This window comes from Lissotriton vulgaris, chromosome 4_1 (genome assembly GCF_964263255.1).
Source record: "Lissotriton vulgaris chromosome 4_1, aLisVul1.2, whole genome shotgun sequence".
NCBI lineage: Eukaryota > Metazoa > Chordata > Amphibia > Caudata > Salamandridae > Lissotriton > Lissotriton vulgaris.
The window spans coordinates 1,715,946,010-1,715,973,731 of NC_141691.1; positions in this window are offsets into that span (position 1 = coordinate 1,715,946,010).

Consider the following 27,722-nt stretch of genomic DNA (forward strand, 5'->3'; position numbering starts at 1 on the left):
TGTGCACTTTCTAAATAGCTTTCTATCTCCTCGCTATCAACGTCATTGTCAGGCTTATATAAGTTCTGATAAAAATCTTGAAAGATTGAGCAGACCCCCTTTGGTGTTGTGGCTGAAAGCCCTCCCTCTGAGATAATTTGTAAAATTTCCCCTTTAGTTGCCGCCTGCGGGGTTCTAATGGCTAATATACGACCAATCTTTTCGCTGTACTCATACTGGTCCTGCTTCCATGCCATGTACTTTCCTGCTGCTTTAACTGCGAATGCCTCACCTACTACTGCCTTTGCTATACCCAGTTTTTGTAGTATCTCTGTTACATCATGTTTGGCCCTGATTGCTTCCGTTAATTCTTCTTCAATGTCAGCTATTGTCCTTAGCTTTCTCTCTATTTCCTCCTTCTCTGTCTTATTTCTCTTCATAGAGAAGCTAATAGTTTCCCCCCTTATGCCGGCCTTCATTGTATCCCAAACTATTGCGGGAGAAGCAGAACATCTATTCAGTCTTAAAAATTCTTTTAACCAGCAGTCCATCTGGGCCACATACTTGGGATCATATAGCAAGGCTCTCTCAAAGGTCCAATTAGATTTTTCCTTTTGCTGATTTGTAATAGAAATATCTACGACCAAAGGATTGTGATCTGACATCACCCATGGTAGCTTTCTAATTTTGATACTAGGTATCAATGCAGGTGAAATCAGAAAATAATCCAGCCTGCCTAGAGATTTATGTGGCATTGAGTAGTATGTACTCCCTCCTCCACCAGTATTTTGCTGCTCCCATGCGTCGACAAGTCCATTGTCTTGCATCATTTGTATTAGAGCCCTTTGACTTCTCTTTTTTCGGCCCAGGAACCTGGCAGGATCGTTTTTCCACAGACCATGAAGCCCATTGATATTCAGATCGCCACAGACTATGATGGGCATGGGCCAATTTGTCAATTCCACACTAACATGGTCTAGGGTCTCTGGGTCGTCTACTGTTGGAGCATAGATAGAGCAGAGAGTGAAGCTAAATACATATACTTTACATTCAATCATAGCCCATCGGCCATATGGATCTGCCTTTTGTTTTTTTACTGTTATGATCCTGCCCGTGCCAATATTGCCACCCCGCGCGTCCTATGCCCTTGTGTTCAACATGATAATAGCTGGTACCCAAGCTGTTCTAGCATAAAATTACGAGATATCTCAATATGGGTTTCTTGTATACATACAATATCTGCCTGGATTGACCTTAAATATTCCTTCAGCTCTCTTCGTTTTCTAGCATCATTCAAACCACATATATTAATTGTGACTATCGGCATAAAAAAATGACATTTTCCCCCCATTTTCCTTTTTCCCTTCCCCCTTTCCCCTTCCTCTATATGTTTTCTTGATGATGATGATTTTTTTCCCCTTGCCCCCCCGCTGTCCCCCCCCTATCCCCCCCTCTCCTGCTGAGGCAAGTAGACCTAAAGTCTCTGTGATGGTGTCTGACTACCAGTCTCCCTCTGCCTTACATCCTTCTGTATGTGCTTCTGGTGTACTATACTATTGTGCTATCTGTTATTCGCCTTTTCCCCCCACCTCGTCCGTTCCTCTCAAGTGCACACATAAGTGACCCTGGCATTATGCATCCCTTTATTTCTCAATTTTCATGCCCCAAAAAAGGGGATCATGTTGTAGTATTTACTGGGCGAGGAACGCCTACTTAAGGCGAGTCCTTTCTGTGGCTCGCCCTGACAAGGAGTGTACCGCTGCTGGAGCGCTGCGCGCGCATTTATGCGCTTTATAGCGATTTTTTAAAACTAAGCCTGTTCTTTACTTGCTTTATCTTACTTTATTATTCCCTGTTTTTATCCCCTTACTTACACCATAATCGGTTCCTCACCGCCGCTTGAGCGGGTCCGGTTCCTGGGGTGGGCTGCCGGTTTTGGGCGCCATCTTTGAGTGGGGTGAGTGTTGCTGCAGTTACTATCAGCTGCCTGCGCTTTAGTGCGCAGTAGCCAGCGAGGTACGCCTACTTAAAGCTCCTCTCCTAGCGTAGCGGGATCGCGTAGAGGGCGTGCCTTCGCGTGGCCGGAGTCGTGCCAGAGTCCTGCCCGTCTGCGCCCGTCCGCGCTAAGGCCGTGCGGGACGCTGCGGTGCTGGGCTGCGACAAGTATTTCATCTTTTCATGTCGCAATGCTGACATACTCCAGAGAGAGCTTATATTCTATTGGTCAGGTGAGCCATTGCTGGAATCTTCCGCCTGTCCATCCACTCCGCGGTCCGTACCGCTGCCCATGCAACGGTTGGGTACTTGACCTTCCGGGGTCCATCCTCCGGAGAAACTTTTCAGATGTTCACCGCATTAGGGGTTCTCCTTCCTCTTTGCGGATCCTAAACCTGAATGTTAGATCGGCATTGAAACATCACCAGAACATCTACGATCTTATTGAGGATGAAGCCCCCAATATTTTTGCCATCACTGAAACCTGGCTCCCGGAAGCGGACGCTGCTATTTTCAATCTCGCATGCCCCCCTGGCTATTCTATGTTCACCTTGAATAGATCTTCTAGAGGTGGGGGTATAGGTCTTATAGTTAGGTCCAGTTTTCCTTGTGTGTGGAGTGGCCTTAATATCGCCGGGTGTGAAAGTGCCTCTTTTAAGGTCTCTGTCAGCCCTGAGTTTACGCTCTCTGGGATGGTTGTGTATCGTCCGCCGGGTAGCGATGTGGTGTTCAGAAATGCTTTCCCCGACACTGTTGGCACTCTGGTCACCGATTGCGCCAACTTTTCCATCATGGGTGACCTGAACCTTCATTTCGACACCCCTTCCAATCTGACGGTACGCAGCATTTCCTCAGACTTAGAGGCCTTTCAACTCTCCCAGCTGGTTTCCCAGTCTACCCATATTGGGGGACATATTCTTGACCCCTTTTTCACCAACTTGCCTGAGACTAAAATTACATCTATTTCTCCGGTAGAGTGGACTGACCATTTCCTGGTGTCCATTCTTTGTCCTATATCGGTTACTCCCTCTACCTCTTCAGCTAGACGGGTACCTAGGTGCCTACAAACTCAGGCTAGAAGACTTTCATCGTCTTCTGTCAGAGGAGCCGCTGGGTCCATTGAATGGCGTAGAAGAGGGATATGACCTCTTCTGCTCTTGGCTTACTAGGGCTCTAGACACTCTGATACCTATCGTATCGACCAAAATCAATACTAGAGAGTCGAGTCCCTGGTACGATGGCGCCTTACGTGCCCTGAAGGGAGCCTGTAGACGGGCGGAGAGGGCATGGCGGAAGACGTATGGGACTGATTTAAAAGCTGCATACGCCACGTCCGTCAAGCTCTATCATCGGGCTATTTGTCGAGCTCGAGCGGCATTTTATGCCGCAGAATTTCGAAACAGCACTAACCCGTCGAAGGCCATCTTCAAGGCCGTGAAAGATCTCATGGCGAAGCGGACTACCTCTATGGCCGTGAGCTCCATCTCCCACTGCGAATCCCTCGCTTCTTATTTCTTGGGAAAAGTCCAAGCAATCTATCGGACATTCCCTAGCATAGGGATCGGTCTGGGAAGTTCCAACGGGACACCTCATCAGATCACCCTGCTCTCATTCCCCCTTCTCACCTCGGATGGGTTTGACAAACTTGCGCTGCAAGTTAAATCTGGATCTCCATCTGATCCAGTAAGACCTGCTCTCTTCCGAGATCAGACCTTTATGGGACGCTCTGCTGTGCGTGCCCTTGTCAACCTCTCCCTGGAGTCGGGTGTAGTTCCAACTAAGTGGAAGCAGGCGGTGGTGTCCCCAATTATCAAAAAACCCTCCTTGGACCCGTCTAAGCCTGAAAGTTACCGTCCCATCTCGCTGCTACCCTGGCCGGCAAAGATTACAGAGGCCCATGTCAATCTGGCCCTGTCAGAACATCTAGCCCGGACCAACGCCCTCGACCCCACACAAAATGGCTTCCGTGCTGGACACAGCACGGAGACCGCTCTTCTTGTGATGGTGGAACATCTCCGTGCAAGGTTGAATGCTGGTCAAACGGCGGCGCTGATATTGTTAGATCTCAGCGCCGCCTTCGACACGGTATCCCACAGCATCCTCCAGCATCGGCTCGAGGAGATTGGTATTGGTGGCCAGGTGTTGCAATGGTTCCGCTCCTTCCTCGACAATCATTCCTTCTGTGTTGCCATCCCTCCCTTCAAGTCCAACTTCCAGCCTCTGGCCATGGGGGTCCCGCAGGGGTCCTTGCTGAGTCCCACGTTGTTTAACCTTTACGTGAGACCGCTGGCTGATGTCGCTAGGCAGTGGGGCCTAACTCTGGTCTCATATGCCGACGACACACAGCTGGCAATCACTCTCAGCGGGGACGCGGACCAAGATGCCCCCAGGTTTCAGGCTGGACTGAAGGCGGTGGCAAGCTGGTTGACAGGAAACTGTCTCCAGCTCAATGCCACTAAAGCGGAGGTAATGATTGTCGGAAGGGGAGTGGAGCTGTGGGGTGACCAATGGTGGCCTCCAGAGCTGGGACCTACCCCGACCCCGGTATCGGAGGTGAAAAATCTGGGGGTCTGGCTGGATGCGGGCCTTACCTTTGTAGGACATACCAAAAAAACAGCAGCCTGTTGTTTTGGTCTGCTGAGAGGTTTAAGACCAGTACTCAAATTATTTGATGCCCCAACCGGACAGCTGGTAATCCAGGCAACTATCATCTCTCGCCTGGATTACGCTAGCTCTCTTCTGGTCGGGGCCAACCAGGCTGAGTTAACTCGCCTGCAACGAGTTCAAAATGTTGCGGCTAGAGCGATTGTCGGCCTGCCCAGATTTTGCCCGGTGGCGAGTGTCCTTCGCTCCCTACACTGGCTTCCAGTGAGGAAGCGCATTCTCTTTAAGGTCCTCTGTTTGACCTTTAAGATCTTGAGAGGTATAGGCCCTGAAATCTTGTCCAGCTGTCTTTCTTTCTATGTCCCACTCGCACCCTCCGTTCTCAAGGCCAGGCCTTTGCTGTAGTTCCTAGATTCAGACTCAGCCGCATGGGGGGTCGCTCCTTCAGCGTAAAAGCTGCACTAACCTGGAATTCTCTCCCGGTTGAAATCCGTTTGTTAGAGGACCTTATGACCTTCCGGAGAGCAATCAAAACTTTTCTGTTTTAGCGGCCCCTATTATGTCTTATCTTTTCCTGTTGTGTTATGTTTCTCCTTGTCTATGCGCCGGGACGCTCCTTGGCTGGAGTAGCTGTGCGCACAATAAATTATAATAACATAACATAACATAACATTTATTTTTATTTATTTTATAGCACTTATAAGGCGCGCAGCTACCCACAAAGGGTTTCCCGGCGCCGGCAATAGCAAAGCACATGACACAACTAGAGAGAAAAGCAATCAGCAGGCAATTATTTGTCGAACAACCAAGTTTTTACGCTTTTTCTGAATCTCATATGGTTTTCTTCCTTGCGTATATGGACGGGCAGTGTGTTCCAGAGAGTTGGACCCAGATATGAGAAGGATCTCCCGCCCATTCTAGCCCTTTTGTACCTAGGCACCGCGAAGTTCGCTGCTGTACATGAACGGAGGCTGCGATTTGGGAGATAAGGCTTAGCAAGATCTTGTAGGTACCTGGGGGCAGTACCAGCTTTGATTTTAAACAGATAGTTCAGGGTTTTAAAGCGAATCCGATTTTCTACCCTGAGCCAATGCAGGTTCCTAAGATGTTTTGTGATCCTAGCGGATCTAGGAATTCTGCAAAGCAATCTGGCAGCAGCGTTTTGCACGAGTTGCAAGCGTCTTATTACTGCTTTGTTTGAGCCCAGGTACAGGATGTTACCGTAGTCAAGCCGAGATGTAACTAAGGCATTGACTACAGTATTCTGGGTGGTGGGTGGTAACATCCAGACAATTTTGCATAGCCATCTAAGAATGGTGAAGCACATGCCTGCCACTTTGTTGGCTTGCTGTGTCATAGATAAACTGTCATCTATGATGACCCCGAGATTTCTAACCTGGGAAGCTGGTGGCGGGAGCTTACCTAATGATGCCGGCCAGTGGGGATCACTCCAAAGATCTTTACTATTCCCTAGGAGGAGGATCTTGGTTTTCTCCCCATTTAGTTTAAGTTGGTTAGCCGACATCCAACTAAACACTTCGTGCAGGCCTATTTTTAGTGCAGATGGAGCAGACGTGTCAGATTTAGAGAGTGAAAACAGAATTTGAGAGTCATCTGCATAGGTCATTAAGGTAAGACCATCATTTTCTGCAAGGTCGGCAAGTGGTCGTAGGTACAAGTTGAAAAATAATGGGCTCAGGATAGATCCCTGTGGTACACCATGGGGGGAGTAGAATACATCGGAACATGCCGAGGAAGAGGCGATCTGAAAGGTGCGGAGGGATAAGTATGATCTAATCCACTCTAGTGCCCTGCCCTCGACACCATTCTCCTCCAACCTGGCAAGCAGTCTGTAGTGAGAAATGGTGTCATCCTATTTTAGTGTGTCAATATACGCCTTTGCTTGTACTTCGGAGGTGAAAACTCTGACCGTGGATTTATATATAATCTTCAACCTAGCCGGGTTCATTAGATATGCCTGTAGTCCCATTTGATGTCATGGTTCCAATAGTTCTCTCAATCTCCATCGCCTTTCAACTGTCGTATGAGAGTAGTCCGGGGTTGTAAAAAAGGATTAATTGTCAAATGACCGCTTTGCATTTGGTCTGGCTTTGGCATAGATTTCCTCCCGCAAAAGAAAATTCCCGAAAAATATCAAAATAGCTCGAGGCCTCTGCTGTTTCTGGGTACCACCCTGGGCTAGGGTTACATTTTTCTTCATGGTCATTGGGAATCTATGCACTCGTTGAACTTCCTTGTCCCAATCCCAGTGACTCAGCTCCGGGAATGTGCCCTTCAATAGCTTCAATACATATGCTCTCACGTCATCCCCTTCCTTCCCTTCCTCTATGCCCAGAATCCAAAGATTATTCCGCCGCTGGCAATTCTCTAAATCTTCCAATTTCCATTGTTTGTTTTTTTTTTAAACATTTTTTTTATTTGTGGGTATCACAGGCAGATTTAAACAGAATAAGCAGAATTTTGTTGTACATAACTTCCAGTGTCTCCCCCAAAAATTATTACATAAAGCAGTTTACCAAAACTTGTAAATGATAATTAATACACCAGAGGCATACCTAATATCTCGCCATCGGGCAGAGCCGTGAGGGGAACGGTGGCAGTGCAAGACGCCGGGAGGCAGACCGGACGAGCCGGACCACACTCCCCAGCAGCCTCTGGTGCGGCAGCGCGCCCGTGACGCGCCAAGAGCGCCCGGAGGCGCCAGTAAAAGGCTGACACCCCCTCTCGCCCCGCGAGTCGCGCGCAGGAGCGACCGGGAGAAGCCCGGGACAAGGGCAGGGCCGTCTGTGGCCGTCAGGGGCCAGAAGAGGCTGGGCAGGGCCACCCCCTTTGGCTCGACCTGTGAGTACTCGTAGGTGAATATTTGTGGAAATAACTTTGTTCCATTTGTTTTAAAAAACTAATTATTTGAGACCCCAAAATGTCAGTCCAAACTACTTTACCGGATAACTATTTGCTGAAAGTAGTTTCCAGAATCAATAGTGACAGAAGGAAATCTCTGGGGAAAAGTACTGCTCCAGACCTCCCACTAATTCCATCTGCGGATCTTAATAATGCAGACATTATCGCCAATGAGACAGACACAGCAGTGGAGTATGATAATATCGGTGACAATGTTGATTTAACTACGGCTCCAGACAATTTGATAAGGGTGGAAGATGACCCATGTGAGAACGCCGGGGGTACACCTCAGCAGTCCGTTAGGGCTACTAAATTTATGCGAGCCTGTAGGAAAACGGCACCTAAGCGGGGTAATCACTCTATTAGAAAGAACAAAAAAGACGCCATACACAAGGAGAGCGACGAGGAAATAGGGTCATTAGCAAATGACAATTTTGTTTCCATTAAGCCCGACCAAATTGACCTGTTACTGAGTACTATCTATAGCAAATTTAATATGGTGGTAGAGCCCTTGTTAACCAAAATTGATGATCTGCGGGCAGAAGTAGTAAGACTAAGGGCCGTGGTGGACCAGCATGCCGATACATTGGAAAAATCCATATTAGATATTAAAATACCAGCGTGCTCAACCTCTGTCTCTACAAAGGATAGGGTGCAGTCACAATCACGACCCATAAATAGTGCCCCTCCCACTAACACTAGGAAACAACTACCTAAAGAGCTACCTGTACCAACACTTACAATGGCTCAGGAGGCAGGCAGATCTTCAAAGCAACTAATTGCTGGGTCAACAAGCACAACGTTGGGTACTTTACAGAATGATGTTAGACCTATATCAGCTCCTAAGACAGCTCCAGCACCAGCGGTCTTAGCTTTGCCTGCTGCCACAGGGGGAGCTAATGGGGTACCCATGCAGATATGTAGGCGTCCAGTAGACCTTCCACCTGAATGTGTACCCTACGTTGTGGTCTTAACTAATGTCCCGATCTTAACCCAGGTCCCTACTACTCAGGAGTCAGCAGAATCTTTGAAGAATAAAACAATTTCCTGGTTAAACCGCCATTGTGGTTATCCAGTTGGCTACTCTGATCAAATTATCTCTTTCAGAAGAGTCAATTGGATCGGTAACACCAAAAAGACATGTGGGGGTGATTGTGTGATCATTAATTTTAAGCACCCGCAACATGTTGCGACTGTTTTGCTTAGAGCAGCCACAATAACGCAGTCAGAGACAGATGTAGTTGCCAGACCACTAGGCTATTTTTATAACCATCTTAGCAGGCTGCCTTCTGTTAATTGCGGGGAGGAGATAACGAGCAACTTTACTTACCCATCTTTTGTAAATAGACCTGTGTTGCCTAACTTCTGTCCTGGTTTTCAGGATGTTACATTTACCCCGCCGATGCATACGGTGAACCCTGTGACAGGCGGGAATAAATTCATAACACATACCCCCAACCCATTTACAACCTATGGTAGTACCCCTTTGCCTGTTAGTGGGATGGTCTATCAAGTCCCAATTCAGAACAGATACCAGTCATTGAGCTTTTTAGATCAAAATGATTGACATGAGATTGACCTTTCCCGGGGTGATGCAAATAGTAATAATTGTGGAGAAGTAATTATGTCTGTAAATGAAATGGACGATAATGTGATTGTAGATTGTATGCTGATAGGGGGAGAAGTCTCAAATCCAATGTGTAACATAGAGCTTTTTAACATAGAGAATAACATGCCCATACTTAGTGATGAACCGCCTATTGTCAGCCATGAGAGTGATAGTGTAACTTGTTATATCGCCAGCTGGAATATTGCAGGCCTAGTGGCCAAAGAGGATATGCTAGGATGGAAAGATTTCGTGAACTTATTTGACATTCTTTGCCTCCAGGAAACCTGGTGTAAAAACTTTAATGGCATTGATGGCTTTGTATCCTATGAACTTCCTGCCTTGGCCTCAACCCATGGTAGAGCTAAAGGAGGGTTGTTGGTGTTGATTTCAGTCAAATTACCTATCTCGGTGAAAAAGTATGTAAAAGTGGGGGCTCATTCAAAAATTCTATGGCTAGCACAAGAAGCGGGTAGAAATATACTTTTGATTAATTTCTACAATAATACATTTGATGGCACTAGACATGTTGCAATTAATGAATTAGATAGGGCACTGAATAATTGTGTTAAAAATTTTAATGGTGTTTTTGAATTTGTTTTTGTGGGGGATTTTAACGTCTCAGTATGTCCATTATCATTTCAGAAGTTATGCGGTGTGTATAATCGTTTGGGGGAGGCTGATGTTCATTTTCCCCATCACTCCTATGGAGAGACCCTGAATAACTTTCTGATAGACTATGATATGGAAATTATGGAAAATGTCAAAAACTATGCGGGTGAAAATATACCGACTTTTAAAGGAAGGGGCGCTAACACTATTATTGATTTTATATGCATGTCTTCAACCCTTATTCCGTTATGTTCAATGCCCAAGGTGGTTGATGTTATGTTAAGTGATCATAACTGTTTAACTACTGAAGTAATAATATGGAACAATGTCTATATACGTGAACAGGGTAGTATTGTTAATATTGAACCCCATAGGCAGAATGGGTATAGGTTGAGGTAGAAGGGAGAAAAAGCGGACATAACATCTGAGTCCATCATTTCTAGTTGTCTGATGGAAATCACAGCAATTTTAGAACAGGATGAAACCTCGGCTGCCAGTATTGACCACTTTGATAGAATTAATTCAACCATCAATAAGAAGTTTACCAAAGAGGTTGGGCACAAGAATAGATGTAAAAGGGGATGGTTTGATCATGCTTGTTCTACTGCCCGGAGGGATCTTAAAGAGGCTTTAGCAGTTAAACCAAGAGATAAGAGTCTGGTGATCCAACTTAGGCAGGATTATAATTTGATCCTTAAACGTAGAAAAGCTGAATTACAGCAGGAAGCGTGGGACAACCTTAGTCAAGCAGCAGAATTGAAGAATTGTACTTTGTTTTGGTCTACGGTGAATAGCCCATTCCTTAAAGACGAAAAGGTACCAGAACTCACATCAAATGTGAGTATGGAATCTTGGATCCAACATTTCTCCATTATTTTCGATTCGAGTAATAGACCTGTCTCCAATGGAGAAGGCTGGCCCATCATAGCCTTAAATATCACCATAGATGAGGTTATGGTTAGCATAAGAGCCAGTAAGGGAGGGAAGGCCCAGGGACCCGATGGTGTACCCATAGACGTATATAAGACCGCACCGGAGATTTGGGGCCCATTGCTGGCTAAAATCTTCAATGCAGCTATTTGCTGTAAAATACCGTCTACTTGGGAGGAATCAATAATCGTCCCTATTTACAAGAAAGGTGACCGTAGCGATGCCAAAAATTATCGACCAATATCCTTACTGGACTCATCTGTCAAAATTATGAGTCGGGTCCTTTTAGTAAGACTAGAGGAATGGGCAGAAACTAATGAGATCTTAAGTAACTGCCAGTTTGGATTCAGAAAAGGACGTGGCACCATTGAGCAGTGTCTGAATCTAGAGCTCTTGGTAGGGAAATATACCCAGGCCAAAAAAGGGTCGCTTTATTTATGTTTTGCTGACCTAAGCAGCGCTTTGATATGGTAGACCACGCTATATTATGGGCCAAACTGCTAGAAATGGGGGCTCCTGAAGGTATAATATATTTCCTGGCCCGCCTGTACGAAAAGCTTAGCACCAGTGTTCGATATGGGCCTAATGGGGAGTGTACGACCAAGTTTAGGATCGGGAGGGGAATTAGACAGGGGTGTGTTTTAGCACCCCTGCTTTTTACCCTCTTCATAAATGAGGTAGATTCTGTCCTGCAGACAGTCACGGCGGATGCCCCTAGAGTTAACAATCTTAACATACCCGTGTTACTCTATGCGGATGACGCCGTGCTACTGTCCAGGACTCCCCTGGGTCTTCAACGTCTGATGGACTGCTTTGTGCAGTTCATCAAAAACAGGAAACTGGTGATCAATAAATGAAAAACATATGTGATGGAGTGCGGGCCTGGACGAGCTAAAATGAAAGGTAAATCCCATTATTTTATTGACGGTGAACCGGTCCAAAAAGTTGAAAACTTCTGCTACTTGGGAATTACTTTTTCTAATAATGGTAGCTGGGATACTGAACATAAAGTTGTTAAAACAAAGATGATTAGGAGTGCTAATGGGGTCTTTGTATTTGCCAAGAAGCTGGGGAGCAGACGTATTAAAGACATGTTAAAAATCTATCAATCTAGATGTCTCTCTGCAGCCCTTTATGGGGCTGGTGTATGGGGAGTGTCACCAGCGGGGAGCCTTCAGGTGGAGGAGAATAATTTCCTGAAAAGGCTCCTGTGTTTACCCAAATCTATCTCCAACACCTTGGTTCATAAGGAAACAGGGATTCAAACCCTAAGTGATATGATCATGTTTAGACCCTTATTATTGTGGCGCTCTATTTGGCTGAGCGATGGCACCTCATTGAACAGAGCTATTATTGAGGATTGCCTTTCTTTAGGCCAGTATTTAAAGATCCCTTGGATTAAATACATTATTGAATGTTCCCAAAAGATTTTTGGACTTAATGTGATCAATGATCCATACAGTGCCTCGGATATCTCTAAATTAAATATGAAAATAACTTTTTTGAACTATTGCAACGAAAGGCATTTTTTGGAGGATTCTAAACTATCCACATGTATACTGTACAATAGCATGAATGATTTTACTGGATTTCATCCGTATTTGTCACAGGTAACCAGAAGTTCGCACCAGTTTGTACTAACCAGAATGAGGATGGGAATAGTACATTATCTTGTTGCGTGCCCTAATATTAAAATGCGCCCTAATGGACCCTGTGCATGTGATAATAAAACGGAACAGAGCACTAAGCACTTTCTTTTATCATGCGAATTGTATAGTGAACTACGGAAACTCTTCCTAAAGCCGATGTTGAAAAGATTTGGAGTGAGAACAATCACGGACTCTATGAAACTGCTTTTTAATTTGCATCATCCGGACATTTGCTTTTTTACTGCTACATTTTTGCTTAAAGCAATTAGCGCCAGGAAAAGTATGTGTTTTTAATCATTTTAAATATTTATTCCATCCCCCTCTGGATAATATATGTATTATGTGTTTTCTTTTAATGAAATGTTTGTATATGTAACTGTATGTATGTGCTTTTATGGACATGTTTTTTAATGCTTCGAATAAAGCTTTATGAATTGAATTGATAAGCAATACTCAGACGGGCAAATAAGTACAATACAGGAAGTATTTACACAAATAAATACAATCTTATCTAAATTATAGTTAGACACAGCTTCAAATCAAGTTAATCAGTTTCGGATGTATAAAACAAGCCTCCCCATATTCTCTTTATTTTAGTCATTGCTTTCAATCCTCTTTTTCTGGCTAGAGATAGCTCCATATGATGTATCTCTTTAACCAAACACCACCATTCATTAGCATTAGGTGCTTGATCAGATATCCAAGCTCTAGCCAGAACTAGTCTTGCACATGCTAGCACAATAAAAATTAGATCTTGAGAAGGTGTAGGATTGGGCTGTATACCTAGCAGAATCATTTCAGATGTTAAGGTTGCATCAATTAGCAATTTCAATCTCAGTATCTTTCCTATACTGTCCCAGAACGAAACTAGCACGGGGCAAAGGACCAACATGTGTTCTAGATCAGCAGCCTGTAGGTGGCATTTGGGGCATTTGGTTCGATCATTAAAGGCATTATTCGGGGACCATTTGCTTATTTGTAGAGGAGTGTGATAGAGTTGACAAATTGTTTTATATGCTTGCAGTTTTAAACTTGAAGAATGGACTAGTGTATCAATTTTCTTTAAAGAGCATGATATTTCATTCGAGGTGATACCTATGGGAAAGCATAAGGCCCATTTATCTGCTATTTTTGGACACTCATCTTGTTTATTTTCAGTGAGGCACTTATATCCCTCGCTAATAGTTGCTTTTTGGTTTTCCTCTCCCTTGTACAGGCATTGCCAGAAATCCGAATCCAGAATCTCTTTCAGTTTTAATTTTCTTACAAAAAAATCACGGATTTGTACATATTTAAAATAAGTGTGTTCTGGTAATTTATATATTAACCTTAATGTTTCAAACTCCAGAAAGCCTGAAGAGCCGTAAAGATCCCCAAGTTTCAATATGCCTTGACTCGCCCATATTTTACACCCTGAGTCGGAAAAAACACTAGGTAAACCTGGGTTGTTCCATAGGCTTAAAAGAGGATGATAAAATGATAGCTTATACTGATTCATAAGTATCCTTCAAATGTTATTCATGTCCTTTGCGGTCTTAAACCTCACTCTTTTGAAGTAATTTGGATCATTACTTCTAGCCAAAAACTGCAAGCAATCTGGCCCCAACATAAATTGATGGAAAAAATATGGGTTGCTGGAATTGAACAAGCTCTGTAGCCGCCCCAGAAATGATGCAAAATAATATGATCGGAAGTCTGGAAAGTTAAGCCCTCCTTTTATAAATGGGAGTTTCAGAGAGGAAAGTGCTCTTCTGTTCTTTTTATAACCCCAAATGAAGCTGCCCAATATGCCATCGAGTTTTCTGAAAAAGACTGTGTTTATTTTCAACGGTATAAATCTAAATAAGTAGAGAAATTTTGACAGAATGTTCATTTTAATGAGGTTGATTCTCCCGATAAGATTTAAAGGTACCTTATGCCATTTTTTAAGGAGGGCCTCAGTTTCTTTTAATAAAGCATCGTAGTTCAGTAAAATATTTTCCCTTATATTGGATGTTAGCTTTATGCCTAGGTAAGTAGCAGCGTAGCATACTCCTATTACAGGTATTGGTGGTTTATAGTTGGCTAGAATTTGGGTTTTGTCTAGGTTTAGCTTATAACCCGAAACTTTTCCAAAGATTTCTGCCTCTTTAACTATACCTAACATGGATTCAGTCACATCGTTTGTATATACTGCCAGATCATCGGCGTATGCTGTTATTTTAGGAGACTTTGCACCAAATGTAAATGGTTTTATCATAGCTTGAAGCTGTAAGGCATTAATAAAAGGTTCCATAGAGAGGGCAAATAAAAGGGGTGATAGAGGGAAACCCTGCCGAGTTCCTCTTCTTATGGAAAATTTGGTAGAGAGTAGGCAGTCGTATCCAATTAATGCATTAGGTAAGTGGTAAAGTGCTTTTATCTTTGTAATGAACTTGCTTTTAAGCAACATTGCTTTCAAAACTGACCACAGGTAATGTAAATGTAAATGTAAATGTATTGCGATTTATATAGCGCACATATCACCCAAAGGCATCAAGGCGCTTGCCTTGGGAACCCGTCCTGGTATTCCCCTGTGAGACAACCCCAGCAGGGTATCCACAAGGTGAAAGCCAGGCATCCCGCCGCGAGGGGCCGTAGTGGAGATTAAGCAAGCTATTGCCCAGAGCCGCAGAGTGTGAACCTGTGAGTCGAGTAGGCACCGGAACGAGAATTATCGGGTCCGTGGAATTTTTGAGCCCAAGACCCGCCGAGGCGGGGAATTGAACCCTGGTCCAGGACCGATCTCAGCTTCCGGGTCTGCCGCCTCTAACCCCTGAGTCACACTTCTCCACTAATACCACCCCACTCGGTCAAAAGCTTTTTCGGCGTCGAGTAGTATAATACCGAGTGGGGTGGAGTTAACTGCAGCCATGTCAAGCACAGTGATGGCCGTATTTACATGTTGCGTCGTATCTCTACCTGTTACAAAACCATGATGATCTTTGCTAACCAATCTCGGCATGATAGGGGACAGTCTCAAGGCTAGTAATTTGGCAAACACCTTGGCATCAACATTAATCAAAGAGATTGGGCGGTATGATCCGCATTCCGTAGGAGTTTTATTCTTTTTTAAGAAAAATATAATTTGGGCGGTATTCCAAGATGACGGGGCCCCATCATCTGTAGCAATCTGATTAATAACCAAACAAAGTACAGGCACGAGTTCTTCCCAACATAATTTATAAATTTCAATAGGGAGGGTGTCATCTCCGGCAGCCTTTCCAGATAGGAGGGAGAAAATATCTAATTTTAATTCTTCCTCAGTATAGTCTTTTTCTAACTCTTCCATACATATCGAATCATTCTTCGATTGCCAGTTGTTTATGATCTAATTCTCCACCAGACCAAATGAGGGCACACTCTCAGGAGTATACAACTTAGTGTAGTAATCAGCGAATTGCTGCAGTATCTTATCAGGTCGAGTATAAATAGTACCTTCTGTTCCTTTTATGCTCTTAATTCGAGAGGTGGCTCGTTCGTCGGCTATTTTATAGGCAAGTATCTTTCCTATTCTGTCACGGCTCTCATTCTGTGTAATTTTATATTTGTGTAGTTTAGCAGTAACTTTATCTCTTAAGAATTTTTTAGTCTCGCAGCGCAACGTAGTTATTTTAAGTTCAAGTCTGTCCTTGTTTAAATTATGAGGGGCTCCTGCACTTTCTTTTCTAGCAATCTCAGCCAGGTGTTCTTCTAATCCTCTAATTCCTGAAATTAAGCATTGGGTCTCTGTTTTCTGGTTGAAATTCTGCTGAATAATATATTGCGGTGCCAATCCTCTAATTCTGGCCTTACAACAGTCCCAAACTAAAGTGATTTTAGTTGAATTAATATTAAACTCTAAAAATTCCTTTATGTGAGCTTTCAGTAAAGGAATAAATGTGTTATCAGATAAGAGGTGTCTGGGAAAAGAAAATAGCCTGGGTTCTTTCTTTGAGGAAAGCACCTTAAAAATTACCATTATGGGGTTATGATCCGACGTTACCTTTGGGCAGATCTCCATTGTACAGCCATTGATGATTTGGCTCGTTGCCCAGGCCATATCTATACGGGAGTACATTTTATGAGGTAAAGAATGGTAGGTGTATCCCGCCAATGTAGGGTGTAGCTGTCTCCAGACTACTTTTAATTTATGTATACGGGCCATCTCTAAAAAGGATGCCCTAGTCTTACACATTCGCTGTGAGGGGGTACTCTTGGTCATGTCTATTGCGTAGTTTATGACACAGTTGAAATCCCCCATGATTAATAGCTCTCCCTCCCATCCTAGTAGTTCTATATTTAAACGATCAAAGACTACAGCATCATCATGATTGGACCCATATACGGCACATATGGTATATTTAAGAGATGATAGCATGATTTGAGCGATGACCCATCTACCCGCTTTGTCAGATGCTACCATGTTAACCTCAACCTTGAATGTTTTTTTCTTTAGTAAAGCTACCCCACGTATCGAGGCATTTAAAGATGTGCTATTTATCAGCTCATACCCCCCTTGCACCAGCATTTTCCTGTCTCGATATCTTATATGTGTTTCATTTAGCAGTGCCAAGTGAGGGTTATACATCCTTAACTCTTCAAATACAAGCTGCCTTTTACTCCTATTATTAAGCCCTGATACGTTCCATGCAAGACAGTTAACTTGACACATTTCTTAATTCAGAAATGTTCTGAATAACCGTTTCTAATGACCTATATACCCATTCTGAAATTATAAATTTGCAGCAAGCGCCGTACCTGCCTGTGATATCCTTGTTAATTAACCCCACTCCCCTCCCACAACCACCCCCAGGTCTAGACCTTAGTCCCTCCCCCCACCCTGTACCTACCCGGAAGCCTAACCCTATCTTCTGCTGCCGCTGGTTGGGCAGCCAGACAGTGTGGACCCTCCAAGGATCCTCCCCCTCCGCATTCAATCATACATACTTAAGTATCGTATTATCAGGGTAGAAGAGGAAAAAAAACGGGTCATATAGTATTATCAACTTGCAAAAAGAGACAAAAGAGAAGAGAAGCAGCATAACCAATCAAGTCTTTTTAAATAATAAATTGTAGTATTTCTGGTATTTTTAGCAATCGGCTGCTAATGATGCGAGAAATTGTTCGGCCTCCTTGAAATCATTAAATATACGGGTGTGGCCTGACTTAATAATTTTGAGCCTAGCAGGTTCTTGTAAATAGACCACAGCCCCCTTAGACTTCAAAGGGTCTATCAGTTTTCTCAGTTCCTACCGCTTATCCATTGTGGCCTTGCTCAAGTCGGACTTCGTGAAAAATGTAACATTGCCTACCGTCACTGGAGTATTAGGTCTAGCCTTAATGGAAATTGCTTGTCTCAGTAGGTAATTCCCCAGATAGATCAGGATGGGCTTTTGAAATCTGCTATCCTTGTTTTTTGCGAACATGGGCAATCTGTGAGCTCTCTGTACTTGGGAGTCCCAATCCCAATCAGAGAGATCTGGGAAGGCTTTATGCAGTAGCTTGACCATGTACGCCCGTGCGTCGGCCCCTTCTGATCCCTCGGGAATTCCAAAAAAGCGCAGATTCTGGCGCCTTTGGCGATTTTCCAAGTCTTCGACTTTATTTTTAAGCAATACAATGTCTTTATCCTGGCACTCTGAAGAAACAACCGTGTTAGCCAAAGTTTCTTCAACCGTAACAATCCTCTGCTGGATTTCGACTATCTCCTCTGTATCATTATGTAGTCTACCTGTGACCTCTTGCAGACAATTCTGCATTTTGCAATTATCTTCCCTTAGCTGAGAGAAGTTGTGCAGCACTTCTTGCCGATGCTCCAAAAGAGTCTGCAAAATCAGATTCAAAGAAGTACCCGTGGCAGCAGGAGCTGTTACCGATACTGGGCATGGTTCTTGGGGCAGAGTTTGTATCGCAGATGGACATAGTGTCGAAAAAGTAGCTTGGGTTGAATCAGCACAGACAGAGGGTAGAGGAGATGGCGAGTCTGCTGTCTCACCTTCTATTGCAACTAAGACAGAACCATCGTCTAGCACTTTTGGGGCACCTGTTGTTAAGGAGTCTGAAGGTATCTTAGTATTACTCATACCCTCCGTGGGGCTATTACCAGAAAGGCGCAAAGCCAAGGTTTTAACACCACCTTTAGCTTGTATCCACTTACGTAATGGGCTCTGATCTTTCAAAAGTTTCTCCCTAGCACTTGCAGATGCTAGTGTCGATGACATAGAGTTAAAGTTCAAGCTTCTGCCCTTTTTAGTCTTAACTTTTGCCTTCTCTCTCCTTTTAAGTAGACCGGTAGTCTTGCCATTCATGATTGTAACAGAATCATCCTCATTTTCATCACCCTCAGCCCCTTCCTCAATAACCAGATCCTCATAATCATCATCATTAGACTCCACACCGGAAGCTCCTGGTACATCAATTCTAGCGGAATCCTCCCCTTTTCTAGATGAGGATCCAAATAGGGTATTTCCTGCATTTACAATAGTCTCACTTATTATATCTTTATTTGTGGAGCTTAAGTTTTGTTTGCTTGATTGGCCCGTTAGGTTAGAAACTACGTCTTCGGCGTCTTCAACAATCACATTAGTTTTCCTCCTATTAATATCCATATCCTGAATCTGTGCCGCCTTACTTGACCCCTCATTAGCTTGATATCTCTCTGCAGGCTTTTGAATAAGACCCCCAGGGTCAACACCAGGATCAGCAGCAGGTTGGGCTAAATTAGCTTTGGCTGTGGTGACTTGACTGTAGTAGTTGTAGTAGTCATGGCTATGGATGCTGTAGGGGATGCTGTAGTGTCTTTATCAGTGTCTTTATTAGTGTTAGAGCTACTTATACTTATGTTCTTATGTCCCCCAGGACTGAGAGGAGCCGGAGAGTTAACTGGCGCTTTGCTGTTGGCACTTTCATTTTTCCCTATCTCTGTCCCATTCTTAGTTGCATTTACTACTGGTTCATCCCCTCTGGGACCCACAGCTACAGGTAGACAAATGGTCACTTGCTTACCGCCTTGCTTGCCTTGTGCGTTGATGGGAGATCCGGTGATTAATTTAGCAGCTGCTATTGGGGTTTTCGCACTCACCGCTACCGCTGCTTGCAATGTTGCTACTGCCTCTTTTGTAATAGCAGCCGGCTCCACAGTCTCTTTACCTCCATTGCTCTCCTTGTGTAGTTTATTCTGCCTAGGAGGGTTCTTGGGTGCGTTTTTAGGGGCCATTGTAGCGCTGCCTTCCAGTGTTTTTTTACTCCTTGTCCTCGTCACTTTCGTCTGTTCTACTGGCGTATTTCACGTCTGCTTCGTCTCTTAATTTAAAAAAGGAGTACTTGGTCTGTGTGTTTCTTTTTTTTTCCCACCCCCACAGAATTGCTCAGCAGCCAACTCAGCCCGCTCTGTCAGTACCACTGACTTCGCCCGTTCAATCCCGACAATGAGCAAGCAAAGGAAACAGGCAGAAAAACTCCTTCAGTGACCGCCGCCTAGGAGAGCAAAGTTGCAAAATTGCTCGGCAGCCAACTCCGCCCCTTCTTGGTCGTCCCCGCCGATTCCGCCGTTCCGTTCCATTTCCAGCAAAAGAGCAGGTAGAGGGTGAGGAAAGAAAAACGGCAGTGGCTGATTGCAGCGGCTGATTGCAGCAATAAAAAAGATCCTTTCTCCGAAGGGCACACGGATCACGGATCACAGATCATCCAAGATGTAGAAAATCCCCAGGAGTCACTTGACTTCGATACTCCGTTTTTCTCGAGTGTCTCGTCTCCACTCTGCTCCGCTTCAGTGCAGCGCTGATCTGCATCTAATCTTGCGGAGGTCGGGGAGGTCCTGTGGAGGCGTCCTCACTGCGGCGGCTTCAGACCGCCATCTTGCTTCAGGCCCCACCGGTCATGCAAGGGACTTTTCCATCCCCAATCCAATTTCCATTGGATGTCAGTTAGTTGCTGCTCATGTCCTTTTACTTTGGCCGCATCATTTACTTGTTGATCTTCCAAGGTGCTTGTGCGATCCTCGAGATGGGATACCCTTGTTTTTGTGTCTGCGCAAATCTTAGCCATTTTTTTAACTGAACATTGCAGATTCTTGGTTGCCAGTCGGTTTTTCTTCCCCTCGATCTTTGTTGCTTCTTGCAGTTGCTTTATTGAGTCCAGTATCTGCTGCAATGGGGGGATTTCGGCTTCTGACCCCGCCGTGCCACCCTGCAGCATATGTTCGGGATAGGTACCCCGTGTAGCGGAGTAATCCCACTTTAAGGTATTTGCGTTGTTGCCTCCACTGATACGTCGTTGCCCGCTGGATGCTTTTTCCTGTGACTGCGTTTCTCTTTGTCGCCTTGACAGCCTTTTTCTCCTGGTGACTGTATCCCTCTTATTGGGGGAGGCTCTGCTGTTCCCCGAGCTGGAGCCGAGGCTAGCGTCCGTTAGGTTCTCCCCCTCACTTGGCTCAGATGGGGTATCCTCAGACCCATCAGTGACTGAGTAAAAATTGTCAGGCATATCTAGATTGTCCTCCGCACCGCTTGGACCACTGCTTGCTGTGATCTCCTGGATCAGAGTTTCAGTTGTCAGTGCCCCTGCATCATTTATATCCAGCGGAGTAGCTGCTTCCGTCTCCTCCACTCCCACTTCTGAACCATTCTCTTGGCTTTGCATTGGGTCTGTAAGTGCTATCAATCCTGGCTCTCCACTTTCCTTATTTAATTTGTGGGTCTCCATCATCTACCCCCACTGGGTCTCAAGATTAGCTTCCTGCACATTACTGGCTATCAGAGGGTTTTCTTGCATATTTGCCTTATCCTTTCGTATAGCCACAGTCTTCTCTTTTTTTTTCTCCAGTGCTCGTGGAGTTTTCTCAACTATATGGACAACATTAGTTGAATCAAGTGTATTGCTTGGGATGTTTTGAGCCACCGGAGAGAAATATCCTGTTATAGTTTTTGAGCTCACCCCCACGTTAGCATTAGCGGAAATAGCAACATTGACCTCACTGGTAGTGCTTGCTAAGGTCCCTGCGTTTGGTGCCCCCCCTCTCTTTCCCCTGATATTGCTTTGTGTCCCAGTATCATTTGTAACACCACCGCTCTCACCTGGGGTGTCTTCAATGTCTTTGTCCTTATCCTTGCCTCTCCCGATATCCTTCTGGGGCACTGTCTGCTTAGGAGCGCCTTGCTCTGCATCCGGGGTTTTTCCTTTACCCCCTCGTGTGTTTTTTGGCGCCATATCGCCTATCAAACAATTGTATGGTTTAGGGTTGTCTTGACTGCCCACCAGCTCTTCTCCACCTCCGCGAAGTCCGTAGGCAAATGCTCTGACCAAGGCGTCCTTCTGCCGGCTCTTAGGAGAAAGCTCCAGGTGATCGGTCTCCCTGACCGCAACGTCAGCAGACCTCGCCCTGCGTTCACTGCCGTTTTCGCCGAGCACTCTGCCGGCTCCGCTTGCTATGCTGACTCCGCCCAGGTTCCTTCCGAGACGCCGATCCCGGAACTCTGTGAGCACTACTGCCGCGGTCGCCAGGAGCCCGAAAACCAAACCCTCAGCTGTAAGCCACAAGTCGCCGTCCTTGAGAGCCGCTTCCATGGAGGTAAATATTTAAAACACCATTTTCATCATTTTCGCCGGTTGTTTCAAGACTAAGGCTTTGGGAGCGATCTCGAGTGCCGCTAGTCAGACGCCACTTGCCTCCCCACAAAAAAAGCATACAAATATCAAATCTCAACTTGTAATATTTGTATTTGTGCATACAAATATTACAAGTTGAGATTTGATGTGACCTACAAGTAGCAGTAGGAGCCAGACTATAAGGAGTACATCTGCTTGTTAAAAGCAGGGATGCCAATTTAAACTAGTGGCCATCGCCCACAAAAATGCCACAAGCTTTAAACAAGCATTGGTAAAGCCAATAGATTTGACCTTTTTGTTAGGAAACATGTTTGGTAATGGTTAGGCAACTTTGTGTAAGCTCTTCCAAGTGTCCTTGAAAAAAATGTATATTGAAACAACATCGTGGCTACAACACTATGGAAGTTAAGGGTAAAGACTATATTAGCTGAGTTAAAATATACCCTCAAAGAATAGTAGACAACATTAGAGAGCTATTAGCACCCATAATTCTGCGACTAGAGTATATCGAAAAGGTCATAAAGGAGATAGTACCCTCAAGATTTATGCCATTTTGTGAGGGTGGGACCAGGGCTACCATTCAAGGCCAGATGATTAACCCTGTAGAAGGTGACCTTAATGTAATGGCAAGTACTAGCACAAACCCCGGGGTAGTGGCATGGAAAACCCAGGGTGGTACTGTTGGTTCCCGGCTCCCATCTCAGCATAATCTTGTTAATTCCCCCCCAACTCATCTGTGGTCCATGTCCCAGGCAAAGGCATGAGCCTAATCCTCACCTAGAGATTAGGGGTCAAGTACAGGAGTTTTCAGCCAGAAGATTAGAGAAAAGCCCCAACCAATCCCTCACTTTAGAGGAAGGTCATAGGTTAGATCCCCCTCCTGCTGTATCCCCCTATGTAGTCATTTTAGCAAACACTCCAACATTACGAAATGAATCCACAACACAACTAATTCATAAAACCCATCATTGGCTTTGCAAAACCACAAATGGTCATTCAGGTAGAGGGTCTCTGCAACATCTTAATGGCCCACAGAGTCCCTTGTGTGGGAAGGCAAGTAAAAACTATTCCAGGGGATTGTGTGGTTGTAACTCTGAAATCTCCTACTATGGCGAAAGACTTATTGAAACTATTACCTGATAAATCCTCAGCTACAACACAAATATTTGTATTACCCCTTGCTTTTTTTATAAACCAGTGTCGTACAGACAAGGATTCGATAATGCTAGGGCCTGGGATTTTTTTCTTTTTAATTCCAAGTCAAGACTTGTGGGACACCCCCGCGCCGCACGGCCACCAGCTGCTGCGTGTGCCCCCAGTGCCTGCCTCTGCCTCAGCGCCGTCCTCGCTGCTGCCTTGAGCGCTCCCCTTTGGTTTTTGCCCGTTTTGTCGGAAAATTGTGCTTGTTTTATTTCTGTGCCCGAGATCGCGTTTCCACTGTTTTTTCCCCGTTTTGTCCTGTATTATTGCCTGTTTTTTCTGTGACGTTTTTCTCCTCGTGTATTTGACCTCCATTGTGCCTGTCTCCTTCCTGCTTGCCCGCCTACCTCGCCGCTCTCCCTCCCCGCTCCCGCTTCCCACCACCGCCATTAGCCCCGCCCCTTTTTCTTCTGTACCCTCCCCGCTCCCGCCTCCCAGCTGCTCCGCCCACCCGCGCACTTGGCCTTAAATGGCGACCGTGCGACACAGGTGAGTGTGACCCACTTGTGGGACACCCCCGCGCCGCACGGCCACCAGCTGCTGCGTGTGCCCCCAGTGCCTGCCTCTGCCTCAGCGCCGTCCTCGCTGCTGCCTTGAGCGCTCCCCTTTGGTTTTTGCCCGTTTTGTCGGAAAATTGTGCTTGTTTTATTTCTGTGCCCGAGATCGCGTTTCCACTGTTTTTTCCCCGTTTTGTCCTGTATTATTGCCTGTTTTTTCTGTGACGTTTTTCTCCTCGTGTATTTGACCTCCATTGTGCCTGTCTCCTTCCTGCTTGCCCGCCTACCTCGCCGCTCTCCCTCCCCGCTCCCGCTTCCCGCCACCGCCATTAGCCCCTCCCCTTTTTCTTCTGTACCCTCCCCGCTCCCGCCTCCCAGCTGCTCCGCCCACCCGCGCACTTGGCCTTAAATGGCGACCGTGCGACACAGGTGAGTGTGACCCACTTGTGGGACACCCCCGCGCCGCACGGCCACCAGCTGCTGCGTGTGCCCCCAGTGCCTGCCTCTGCCTCAGCGCCGTCCTCGCTGCTGCCTTGAGCGCTCCCCTTTGGTTTTTGCCCGTTTTGTCGGAAAATTGTGCTTGTTTTATTTCTGTGCCCGAGATCGCGTTTCCACTGTTTTTTCCCCGTTTTGTCCTGTATTATTGCCTGTTTTTTCTGTGACGTTTTTCTCCTCGTGTATTTGACCTCCATTGTGCCTGTCTCCTTCCTGCTTGCCCGCCTACCTCGCCGCTCTCCCTCCCCGCTCCCGCTTCCCGCCACCGCCATTAGCCCCGCCCCTTTTTCTTCTGTACCCTCCCCGCTCCCGCCTCCCAGCTGCTCCGCCCACCCGCGCACTTCGCCTTAAATGGCGACCGTGCGAACGTGCAGCGGTCACGCGCAGCGGGCGCGCCGATTGTGCGCCGAAGGCGCGCCAAAGGTAAGCCCGTCTACGCCCGTCCGCGACCGGATCGCGCCCAGCGCCAGGACCCCTGGCCCCCGAAGACCCCGACCTACCCGCCTGACGTACTCCGCCGCCACCCTCAACGCACTCAACACCGGCCGACTCCCAGAATGCCACCTAGCCGCTCCACGAGGTACCCACGGACCTTTCAGCTGCCACGCCTGCAAGTTCTCCTGCACCCGGACCAGCCTCGCACCAGCACCCGCCAAGTCGAACACCAGCAGCACCCACCTCAAGTGCATCCTGCTCAACACCCGCTCCGTCCACAGACACGCCATCGAACTCTGGAACCTCCTAGACGCCACAGCCCCTGACGTTGCCTTCCTCACGGAGACCTGGATGAACGCCTCTTCAGCTCCCGACATCGCCATCGCTATCCCAGAGGGCTACAAGATCGTTCGGAGGGACCGAAACGCCAACCAGATGGGAGGAGGCATCGCCATCGTCCACAGGAGCACCATCCGTCTCACGACCAGCACCGACAACACCCTGACCAGCGCCGAACACCTGCATTTCCAGATCCACACCAACCCGAACTGCACCCTCAGAGGCACCCTGATCTACCGACCCCCTGGACCACGCACGCAATTCAGCGAGGACATCGCCGACTTCGTCAGCCCACATGCCCTCCCCTCTGCTGACTACATCCTCCTGGGAGACCTCAACTTTCACCTGGAGAACAACAACGACCGCAACACCAGCACCCTGCTCGACAACCTCGCCAACCTGGGACTCAAGCAACTGGTGTCCACCCCCACCCACCTCGCCGGACACACACTCGACGCAGTCTTCTCTTCCAGCACAGACATCGACTTCAGCCACGCCACAGAGCTTCAATGGACGGACCACAGCTGCGTCCACTTTACCTTCAAGAGAACGACGACCCACCACCACCAGAAACAGGCCGCCCGCAGAAGCTGGAACAAGATCACAGCAGACCAGCTCGCCACCTCCCTGAGCCAGCACCCTCCTGCCAGCTCAGCGAACCCCAGCCAGGCCGCAGACAACCTCACGAAGTGGATCAGCAACTGCGCGGACGAACTCGCCCCACTGAGGACCCCGCCTAGCAGACCCGGCAGCAAGAAGGCCCCATGGTTCACCGTCGAACTCAAGAGCTCCAAGAAGAACTGCCGAGCCCTCGAGAAAGTCTGGAAAAGGGAACCGACACCGGACAACAGGACCTCCTTCAAACTTGCCACCCGGAAACACCACCAGCTGATCCGCGCCGCCAAGAAAACAGCTTTCAAGGACCGGTTGGACAACAACGCACACAACTGCAAGGAACTCTTCAACATCGTGAAAGAGCTTTCCAACCCCAGCGCAGGAAACAACTACATCACCCCATCGCAAGACCTCTGCAACTCCCTCGCTTCATTCTTCCACAACAAGATCGCAGACATACACAACAGCTTCAACAACCAACCAACGCACACCATGACCGAACAACCACCCCCCACCACCACCCTCCACGCCTGGACCCCGATCAGCACCGAAGACACCATCCGCACGATGAACTCCATCCACTCCGGATCACCGACCGACCCCTGCCCTCACCACGTCTTCAACAAGGCCGACGCTGTCATCGCATCCCACCTGCGAGACATCATCAACACATCCTTCGACACCGCCACCTTCCCCGAGAGCTGGAAGCACGCCGAACTCAGCGCTCTTCTCAAAAAACCCACAGCGGACCCCACCGAACTCAAGAATTACCGCCCCATCTCGCTCCTCCCGTTTCCAGCCAAAGTCATCGAGAAGACCGTCAACAAGCAGATGGCCGCCTTCCTCGAGACGAACGGATCCCTCGACCCCTCACAGTCCGGCTTCCGAGCCAACCACAGCACCGAGACCGCCCTCATCGCCGCCACCGATGACATCCGAGCCCTGATGGACAATGGAGAAACAGCGGCCCTCATCCTCCTAGACCTCTCCGCGGCATTCGACACGGTCTGCCACCGCACCCTAGTACGGCGCCTCAGCAACATCGGCATCCAGGACAAGGCGCTGGAATGGATCGTCTCCTTCCTCGACGGAAGAACACAGAGAGTCCGCCTACCACCGTACAAGTCAGAGGCCTCCGAAGTCATCTGCGGCGTCCCCCAAGGATCATCTCTGAGCCCCACCCTCTTCAACGTCTACATGGGCCCCCTCGCGGCCATCGTACGCAAACACAACCTCAGCATAATCTCCTACGCCGACGACACCCAGCTGATCCTCTCCCTGACCAACGACCCCGCCGCCGCCAGAGCCAACCTGCACGAAGGGATGAAAGAGGTAGCCGAGTGGATGACGACCAGCCGCCTGAAACTGAACTCGGACAAGACGGAGGTCCTCATCCTGGGCTCCTCACCCTCCGCCTGGGACGACTCCTGGTGGCCTCCCGCCCTGGGCACCGCACCCAAACCGACAGACCATGCACGAAACCTGGGCGTCATCCTGGACTCCTCCCTCTCCATGACCAGGCAGGTCAACAACGTCTCCTCGGCGTGCTTCAACATCCTACGCATGCTAAGGAAGATCTTCTGGTGGATCCCCACCGAGACCAGAAAGACCGTCACCCAGGCCCTCGTCACCAGCCGACTGGACTACGGCAACGCCCTCTACGCCGGTACCACCGCCAAGCTCCAGAAGAGACTCCAGCGGATCCAGAACGCCTCAGCCAGACTCATCCTCGACATCCCACGAACCAGTCACATCTCCGAACATCTGAGAGACCTTCACTGGCTCCCCGTCAACAAAAGAATCACCTTCCGCCTCCTCACCCACGCACACAAAGCCCTACACGACCAAGGCCCGAGCTACCTCAACAGCCGAGTCAACTTCTACGCTCCCAAACGCCACCTTCGATCAGCCAACCACGCCCTCGCCGCCGTCCCCCGCATCCGAAGAGCGACTACAGGAGGAAGGTCCTTCTCCTACCTGGCCGCCAAGACCTGGAACTCCCTCCCGACCGACCTGCGCCTGACCCAAGACCACCTCTCCTTCAGGAAGAAGCTGAAGACCTGGCTGTTCGAGCAGTAGCGGCACCCCCCCCCCCCAGCGCCTTGAGACCCTACGGGTATGTAGCGCGCTTTATAAGTGTCAATGATTGATTGATTGATTGATTGAAGTCTCAACCACTCCTACAGCACAGAGGAAATATTACTCCTGCACTACCAACTGCGAATCGCTTTTTACCAC